Here is a 9,043-nt window from a genome sequence, read left to right as displayed (position 1 = left end):
GGCGGTGAGAGGATTCACCAGAGACAGAGTGGGGAGCAGAACAGGACAACTGATGAAGTACACTGCTGAGGGGAGCAGTGGGCGGGTCAGGAGAGGTCTGCTGTGCCATGTGGGTCACCTCCAGGGCCAGGGAGGCCAGGGATCGAACATCGTGCTGAAGTGGCTTTAGCTTTTTTTTTTTTTTTAAAGATTTATTTATTTATTCATATAGAACTGGGGTACAGGCCAGAGATGTGGAGTGTGAGAGGCTTCACCAGAGACAGAGCGGGGAGCAGAACAGGCAGATCGACGAAGTACACCGCTGAGGGGAGCAGCGGGCGGGTCCGGAGAGGTCTGCCACGCCATGTGGATCTCCTCTGGGGCAGGCGGGTATTGAACTCATGCTGAAGTGGCTTAAGCTTCTTAGTGCTGTGCTGTCATCCACTGCGCCACCAGGGAGGGCCTGGCTTTAGCTTTTTAGTGCTGTGCTTTAACCCACTGTGCCACTAAGGAGGGCCACAATTCAGTTTTATTGAAAAAAGTATGTACATACCAACCACATGCACGCACACACACACACACACACACACACACAACAGCATTGTTATTATGTTGTGGGCTGAGAGCCAGGATTTTTTACAGTGGGAAAAAAAATTCCCATCGGCCTCAATTCAGTTCCTTCTTGGGGATCCAGGAGAAATCTTGGTTATGAGAAAATGAGCAGCCACACCCGGAAATATCTGAGTCTTCAGATAAGTCTTCAGCAAGTTGATGGCAGCTTGGTCTTCTCTCATCCTCCTTTAAGATGCTCCTCTCTTCTCAATGCTCCCCTTTGTCAGTGGCTATTTCCTTGGTTCGCTCCCAACATCACACCCTTCAGTTTCTTGAGAAGTTGTTTCAACTGTCGTGGTTTGGGGCAGCACAAAAAAAAACAATAAGGGAATGACTGACAAGAAGTGGCAGGCCCAGAGGCCCTTGTTCTGCTCCCCACCTGCCGCAGGCTGGGGTGTTATGTCCTGGGTGGTGGGAACCCTGGGGCATCTACTGAGTGCCATTCCAGAGTCTTTCCACCGGAGCTTCCCACCAGGTTGGGTCTCTGTTGCCCTTGGAACGAGTGAGCTAGATTCCTGTGTCCACTGTCACTAGCGCCATTGCCCACCTCTGGGATGCCGCCAGAACCCAGTGGGACATGCAGCTGCAAAGCAGGCTGGGAGCGCCTCTTGCCCCCTTGCCTTCCCCCTTGTGGCCATGTTCCTGGCATCCCCCACCAGGGGGATATGCATACAGAGCTGGGGTACAAGCCATAGGTTCAGGGGTGGTGAGAGGATTCACCAGAGACAGAGTGGGGAGCAGAACAGGACAACTGATGAAGTACACTGCTGAGGGGAGCAGTGGGCGGGTCAGGAGAGGAAGGTTTCTTGTCATCGAACTCATGCAGTCATCTCTCTCACCTACCAGAGGAGACTAAGGACATTTGGAAGCAAAGGTGATGGCCTTGGATGAAGCCTTTAAAATTTTTGTTTCTTTTACTTTGAATTTGCATTTTTTTTTTATGCTGAGTTTATTCCCTGGATATAAACTTCTGGGATAGCGGCTGTTTCTGGGCAAACTCCATTTCCAGTGTAGGAAGATCTATGTGCTCTCCAAGGGGCAAGGAGAATAAATGCGTGGGTTCACCATAAGCTTGGTATTGTGTGTGATGCATCTGTGGGGCTTTGTTTCCCCTGCGTGCTTGGTGACCAGAGAATCCACATCGAAGCTCTCAAGTTCAGCATTACTCTCTGCATTTGGAAGCATGCGTGGTAAACATTCAGCACCCTTTGGGCCACTAATCCTGCATCCGATCCACTGTTTGGCCTGGGCACCCCTACCAACTCCACCACTGTACTGGCAGAATGACACTGTTTCTGGAGAGTGACGTCCTGCCCGTTCTTAGTGGCATTCTGGATACGCACACCCAGGATGGCTCAGGGAGTATCATGAGCGTCCTTAAAATGAACTCGAAGATTTGAGCCTTTTGATCTGCATGAGTTTGTAGGGCTTTGGGAGGCAAATGCATATTTGAGTCAGTTTCAGAGATCATCTAAAGTGCTAATGGAAGAGTGGATGAGGCCCTTTCATTCACTGATTGCTTCCTCTGCAGCACTGCACGCGCCCAGCACATAGTAGGTATTTTGTACAAATTTAGAAAGTGCATTTATAAAGAGTGCATTTTTTTTTTTTGGTCCTTTGGCACTAAAAATCCCAAAGTGGATCATACTATACAACCATAATTTGGTTCCTATGCTGTTCTTCCCACGGGGGTTTCATCCTTATTTCTGTAAACTCAGGAAATTGTAATCGAGGCTATTTTAAAAAATATATTAAAAATAAATCTCAGCTCAGCCTGTACTGGAAAACCAAACATTTCCCCTGCTCTCCAGGGAGTTAACTTCATTTACTGACTTTCTCATCTCCCTAGAAGCATTTATCTGGGTTCTACTGTCTTGACAAGAAAACTTCAAATAAGTCACTGTTCTTTTTCTAAGGGTCTTGACCAAGATGGCTACTTTAGGATGTGGGAGATCTGGGAGTTTGGAGGGTGAGTTTATTTGAAAACAGTTTCAGAAGTGAAGTCCTCTTACATCTCTACCTTGAAGCCCTGGTGTATTAAAAACAAGATGGGGACAGTTGTCACTTATGCTCCTGTGATATTTTCCCTTCTTTGGTGAAATGATCACCTATTCTAAACCACTCTAGGGATCGACAGACTTCATGCTAATTTCAAAGTCTTGATATCGGATTGTGTCATCAAACTCTCATTGGACCATGAAAGTTTTCCAATGCACATAACTCAACTGCTAACCCAGTACAAGTGACTGGGCTGTGAGATAATTTCTTACTTGGTGATTCTTTAGAGAATCAACAAGAAAGCATAGTCTATGATTGTGTTGAGAAAATTTGGTCATGATTACATTTTACAACTGTCCTAATTTCAGATCGTCATCCCACAGTTGATTCCATAAGCCTTTAAAATGTCTCAGATATTGGCCCTCCCTGGTGGCGCAGCGGGTTAAAGCACAGCACTGAGAATCTGAAGCCACTTCCGCATGAGTTCGATTCCGCATGAGTTCGATTCCGCATGAGTTCGATTCCCGCCTGCCCCAGAGGTGACCACATGGCACGGCAGACCTCTCCTGACCCACCCGCTGCTCCCGCCCGCAGTGTACTTCGGAGATCTGCCAGTTCTGCTCCCCACTCTGTCTCTGGTGAGCCTCTGGCCTGTACCCCAGTTCTGTAGGCACAAATAAATAAATATAAAAATAAAATGTCTCAGACATTTCAAGTTTGAGGTCTTTAAATGCTTGACACTGCCAGTTGTACTTTGTGGCATCAAAGTACTGGTGGGCCTCATATTTTTGTTTTGAAAATATGGTCATTCAATTAATTAATTCATTAGTCATTTAGCTTAAAGAATATAGTAATGAGTGCCCTCTTGTTGGTAACACATAAAACAAAGGATTTTCTTTTCACATCCCACATTCATTGTGCTAACAAGTTCCGTTGACTTCATCTTCAGAAGGTGTCAGTTCCTCAAGGCTTGGCCTGCTCCAGACAGACTTCCTCCCCCTGCCTGCCTGGCTTCATGACCTTGCCAGCCTGCCCCCAGCCCCACAGGCCTTCTCAACACAGCAACATGACCCTCCTAAAACATCAGCCAGGCCACAGGACTCCTCTCTGCCAGAGTCTATTGTCAAACAGTGAAAGGAAGTCAAAGACCTTCACCCACTCTGAGGGCTGAGTGGGCCTGCAGCTCTTCCTCTCTGGCTATCATTGGGTCACCTGGGCTCCTCTTCCTGTGACCCCGACAAGCAGGCCCTGCCCCGCCTCTGTTCCCTCCGCCGGGGACACCCTCCCTATAGATGGGCAAGGCCTCCTCCCCTCCACCTCCAGTCTCTGCCTAACTCCCTTTCTCATAGAGGCCATCCCTGGACATGACACCCCATGAGAAACAGCCTTGTTCCCTCCCTACATTGCCAGGACTACTTAACATCATGTATTTATATGAGAATCACAGTCTCCCCTCCATAAAATTGTAATTCCCATGAGGACAGAGACTATCTTGTCCACCGTGGAGCCCCCACCTGGAAGTACCTGGCATGCAGAGATATTCAATAGATATAAATATCCCAAATCTGACACGAGGGAGTGGGGAGCCAACAGGTAGCCAACAACTCCTAGATATTCAGGTGTGCAAATCACATTTCCTAAACTGCTTCTTGCCTCTGGAAAGAACACCAAATAATTCAGTCCAAACAGGACATTTTCCTACAGTATCCTCCACAGCTTGGCCCTGTCATCCTCCAGGTTCCTTGAATTCTATTCTTCATGGTTAATGTGGAGCATCCAGCTGGTTAAGGTCCTTTTTTTCTTTTAAAATCATCCTTATCGACATATAATTTACATGCATAAAATGCATCCATTTTTATGGATGCCATTTTTTGCTTTTTTATAAATGCATATAGGCTAACAACCAACACAATAAGGCTACAGAACATTCCCTCAGCTCAAACCACTCCCCTGCACCTCTTTGCAAGAAATCCTCAGTCCCACCTGCCCCTGACTTGCTGTCTGGTCTGTCTTCCTATGTGAATTCTGCCTGGAATTTGTTAGAGCTGGACACAGGCAGGGTGGACTCATGCTTTTGCTGGGCCTAATGTTTCTGAGATTCGTCTGTATTGTTGTGTACAGTAATTCACACCTATTATTGCTGAGTGGAGTTACTAGGCCTGGATTTTAATAGCAAAGACCCCCAGGGTAGAGCAATAGGCCATTCTTCCAGTCCTTTCCCTCTTCAGTCTGGATAAGTGTTTTAAGCTGAGCAACATATGGAAAGTATAGGGGTTGGGTGACTGGAAGGGAAGGAGAGGCCTGACAGACTGAGTTGTGGAGAGGTGATTTTGCCAGTGTCACTGTTCTTCTTGCCTTTCATGGAAGCCTCCTTGGCCTCTGGCAGTGCCAGAGTCTAGAGTGAGCGAAGGAATATTCCCGAACCTCCCCTCTCTGCTGGGAGTAATTCTACTTGATGCACATGGCAACCCAGTGAATTAGGTGTTATTAACTCTCTTTTTGCAGATGAGGAAGTAGGCCAGGGAGCTGTTAGTAGGATTGAGGCCAGGTCTTCTTAACTCCAAGGTTCAAATTCTTTCCGATATCCTGTCTGTAGCTCAGCAACAGACTTTTAAGCAGCTCAAACCAGCAGAACAAACTGGTTTATGAGCCCAACCAAGAACGGGGTTGAGATGAGAGCAGCTCTGAGTATGTCAGACCCCTCAGTCTTTGGCTCCCTACCCTGGCTAAACCCAATTTCAGGGTGTGTGTGTGTGTGTGTGTGTGTGTGTGTGAAGGGGGGCAGAACATACCCACTGGGCACAAGTGAGTGGGAAAAGGAGACTCTTACAGCTGCATTAGGTTTCACATCACTGAACCAGTCTGGGCACTTAATGGGGTTCTCAATCCAGCCTTGGGGTTACTGGCAGTGGCTCTCTGGTTTCAGCACGAAGAGTTCAGCTCATAAATTTCCTTGGAATTAAGACCCTGAGAATGAATACACTCTCACAGTCAGTCCCAGAAAAGGCAGGGAAGTCTGAGCTGTCACCGAGGCCTTTCTCACAGCCTGATAAGGAGAGGCTTGAGACAGGCAGGGCGGGCGGTAGGCCCTCGTGCTGAGCGCCAGTGCAGGGTCCCTGCAGACTGCATTCCAGGGCCTCAAGTGTCACCTCCAGCGCCACTGGTGTTTACTCTTCGCACACTCTACACTTCCACCTGATGGAGGTAGAAGACGAAACCAAGGCCACTTCAAGATGAAGCCTCGAGGCTCCTGGCGGGGGGTGGGGGTAGCCAGGCCCTTGGGGACACTCGCAGAAGACACGGGCATGTGCCAAAGGTCTACATTCTAGCGGAGCACTGTTCCCGGGCTGCCGTACAGAGCTCCACAAACTTAGGACAGCAGACCTACATTTGTTTCAAGACCCAAGACTCAAGACCCCTGGCAGGGCTGCTTCCTGCGGGGAGAACTGTCCGGCTGCTGGCCAGCTGCCGCTGCCCTTGGTGCTCCTTGGCTTGGGGTGGTGGACTCCACTCTGCCACTCCACAGCCCCCTCCTCTAAAGGCACCATCTAGGGCCCTCGGTGCACGTCCTCTCCCATGACACCTCACTGCTATCCATCCTTTGGCTCAAGCCTCGGTGCCCTCCTGCTTCCGAGATGAGTCCCCAAGCGTCTCTCCATCTGGCCACGGCTCTTGCCCAGCTGCGTCTCCCGCCAGCTCTGTGCTCAGTTTATCAGCGGCAGGGCTGGTACACACCTCCTTGCCTTTGCCCTCTTCCTGCTCTCCCGCTCTCTTCCCTCCCCCTCTGAAAACAGGTCTATATTCGGGCCCTCCCTGGTGGCGCAGCGGGTTAAAGCACAGCACTAAGAAGCTAAAGCCACTTCCGCATGAGTTCGATCCCCGCCTGCCCCGGAGGTGACCACATGGCGAGGCAGACCTCTCCTGACCCACCTACCACTCCGCCTCTCTGACCCGCCCGCCGCTCCCCTTAGCAGTGTACTTCGTAGATCTGCCTGTTCTGCTCCCCACTCTGTCTCTGGTGAAGCCTCTCCCCGCTCCGCACCTCTGGCCTGTACCCCAGTTCTGTATCTGCAAATAAATAAATCTTAAAAAAAAAAAAAAAAGGTCTAGATTCTAGCAGCGTATTTGTTTCCCCTGGGCGACAAATCTCCCCCCACCCCTGGGGGACTCTGTGCCCACAGTGGTCCTGTGTGTTTCTGGGGTGACGAGGACATTCTATCCCCACAGGACGGAGCTTTCTTTCAGGTGCCCAGCACAGCTGCATAGGTGGTGATTCACAGCTGCCCCCCAGTGACTGAATCAACATGGAAGTTCCCTCCAGGGGCTGGAGACCCAGTGGTATCTTTTTCACCCTTTTATTATATTCCCTACTAAGCACAGTGCCTTAGTAGGTCCTCAAAGTCTTCCTGCTTAGCTTAGCGATCGAGTTGAAGAACCTTTCTTAGTAGCACCTGGTTGCTCCTACCAGCTGTCCCACTTATGTAATGAAATAAAATGCCCTGTGCTTTTCTCTTACCACCCAGGGACTCCCTTAGTGAGACTCAAGGGCAGGGAGGCGGACAGGTGGTACCTTCCATTTGCTAAGGTGAAGGGAGAGGAAGGGGGAGCCCCTGGCCTGAGGTTCACAACGCTGCGTTCCAAGGTAGTCTTGCTTAGGACTCAAACTCCTGGTTCACTCCTGAGGTCTAGAGTGGAAGGTCACGGCCCTGAGGGTGGATGGGAGGCTGGTAAGGGAGCAGGGACTGGGTTCTGGCTGGCTTGGTGGTGGGACAGAGGGTCGCCCTGGAGTCCCTGCTGCCTGGGGCAGGCGACGGTGGAGGGAGGCTGCCTCCCTGACTGGGCCACGCCTCTTCTCACTGCCAGTCCTGGGAGCTCCCTTGGTGTCTTTCCATAGCTACCTGTCACCAGCAGCCAGGTAACACTTAAAGGAGAGTGACCGGAGGTGGGGGTGCTATCTGGGTCTCTAACTCACTTATATACTTTCTTTCATAGATTTCCAAGACCTCAGCCTTGCCCTTTAGCCATTTAGCAGGATGAGCCCCAGTAAAGGAATTATTCCATGGACTGCCCCTAAGGATGTGACTCAACGAGATCCCCCATCTCCCCTCCTCCGCCTCCCCAGACAACCAGTGGGCAGGACTGGGGCTGGGAGAGACAAGCATGCTGCCCTTGGCTCAGAACTTAAGGAAGGAGGTGCCCTCTCCGGGCTGGGTAAGAGCCTCCTTGGCTGTTGTGCTCTGATGCCTCACCCCACCCCTGGCTGGGGCATTGACAAGGGGTGGGAGAAGGAGAGGTTAAAGCAAGGCAGCAGGGTGAAGGGAGGGCATCTGAGGTGGAGGCAGAGTGGAGACACTGGGCACAGGGGCCGAGGCCCAGGCTTCAGAACAACAACTCGTCCATCCAGCTCTTGTGCACAGCCAGGACCCGGCAGGCAGGCATGGCCGGAGAGGCGAGAGCCCCTGGAAAAGCCAGACACTAGTCCAGTCAGTAGGTCCCCGAGGTTTTTGTGCTGGGGAGGGGTGTAGAGTATGGGAGAAGTCCCAGAGTCACGTCCTTCTGCTTTTCCCCCCTTTTTGACTCGCCACCCCTTTCTGGATGTCACGAACCTCACCCTAGGCTTGGCGATTTCGGCTCCGGAAGCGCCCTAGCTGAGCGAGGCTGTCATGATGCACTGCTGTCCAGCCTGGTGGCCACCGGCCATGTAGGGCTCCGGGTAGCCACTTAAATGAGCCTTGAGCACTCGAGTGCTAAGTATGAACAGTGCACTCTCAACTTTGGAGGGCAGAGTTGGAAACAAAGGAATGTAAACCAGTTCATTAATCACCTTAAAAGTACTGAGTACAGGTGGGAATGATAATGTTTGGGATCACTTGGCTTAATCAATGTATGGTGTTAAAGTTCATTCCCACTTCTTTTTACTTCTTTAAACATGGCGGCTAGAAAATTTCACACACATGGCCTGTTCTCATGGCTTGAATTCAGCACTCATTGGACAGGGCAGGTTCAACTTCCCTTTTTACCAGTGTGAGCCCTGAGGTCACTGGACACCTGACTGGGAGGTAGCATGCACTGAAAAGTGCCATCACGTCCAGTCCCACCTGTCTCTCAGCTCCCTTTAACGCACACACAGAAGCCAGTGGACTTGGTTGGGCCTTGGGCTTCAGGGGAATGTTCCAGATCTCAAGATACTGGCTGTGCTTTCTGGACTGTAATAAAAACCCAACAAAAGCAGAGATACTGTCTCCAAAAAGTGGCATCTTAAAAGCCACTGAGACTGGGGAAACTTGGGATCTGAGGGAAGTGCGGAGAAAGCTAGGGGGCTCTAGGTCTCCCTCCATTAATCTCCATTAATCCTATGTATAGGAACAAAGATTAGCTTATTAGGGGGCACTTTGAGAGCAGAGCTCACCTCTTCCCCAGGCAGTGGGGTAGAGCCTTATCCCACTCAAGGACT

This window comes from Condylura cristata, unplaced genomic scaffold, assembly GCF_000260355.1.
Source record: "Condylura cristata isolate star-nosed mole 26May11 unplaced genomic scaffold, ConCri1.0 scaffold00036, whole genome shotgun sequence".
NCBI classification, from domain to species: Eukaryota; Metazoa; Chordata; class Mammalia; order Eulipotyphla; family Talpidae; genus Condylura; species Condylura cristata.
The sequence above is the reverse complement of the archived record's forward strand: the minus strand, read 5'-3'. Positions refer to the sequence as shown.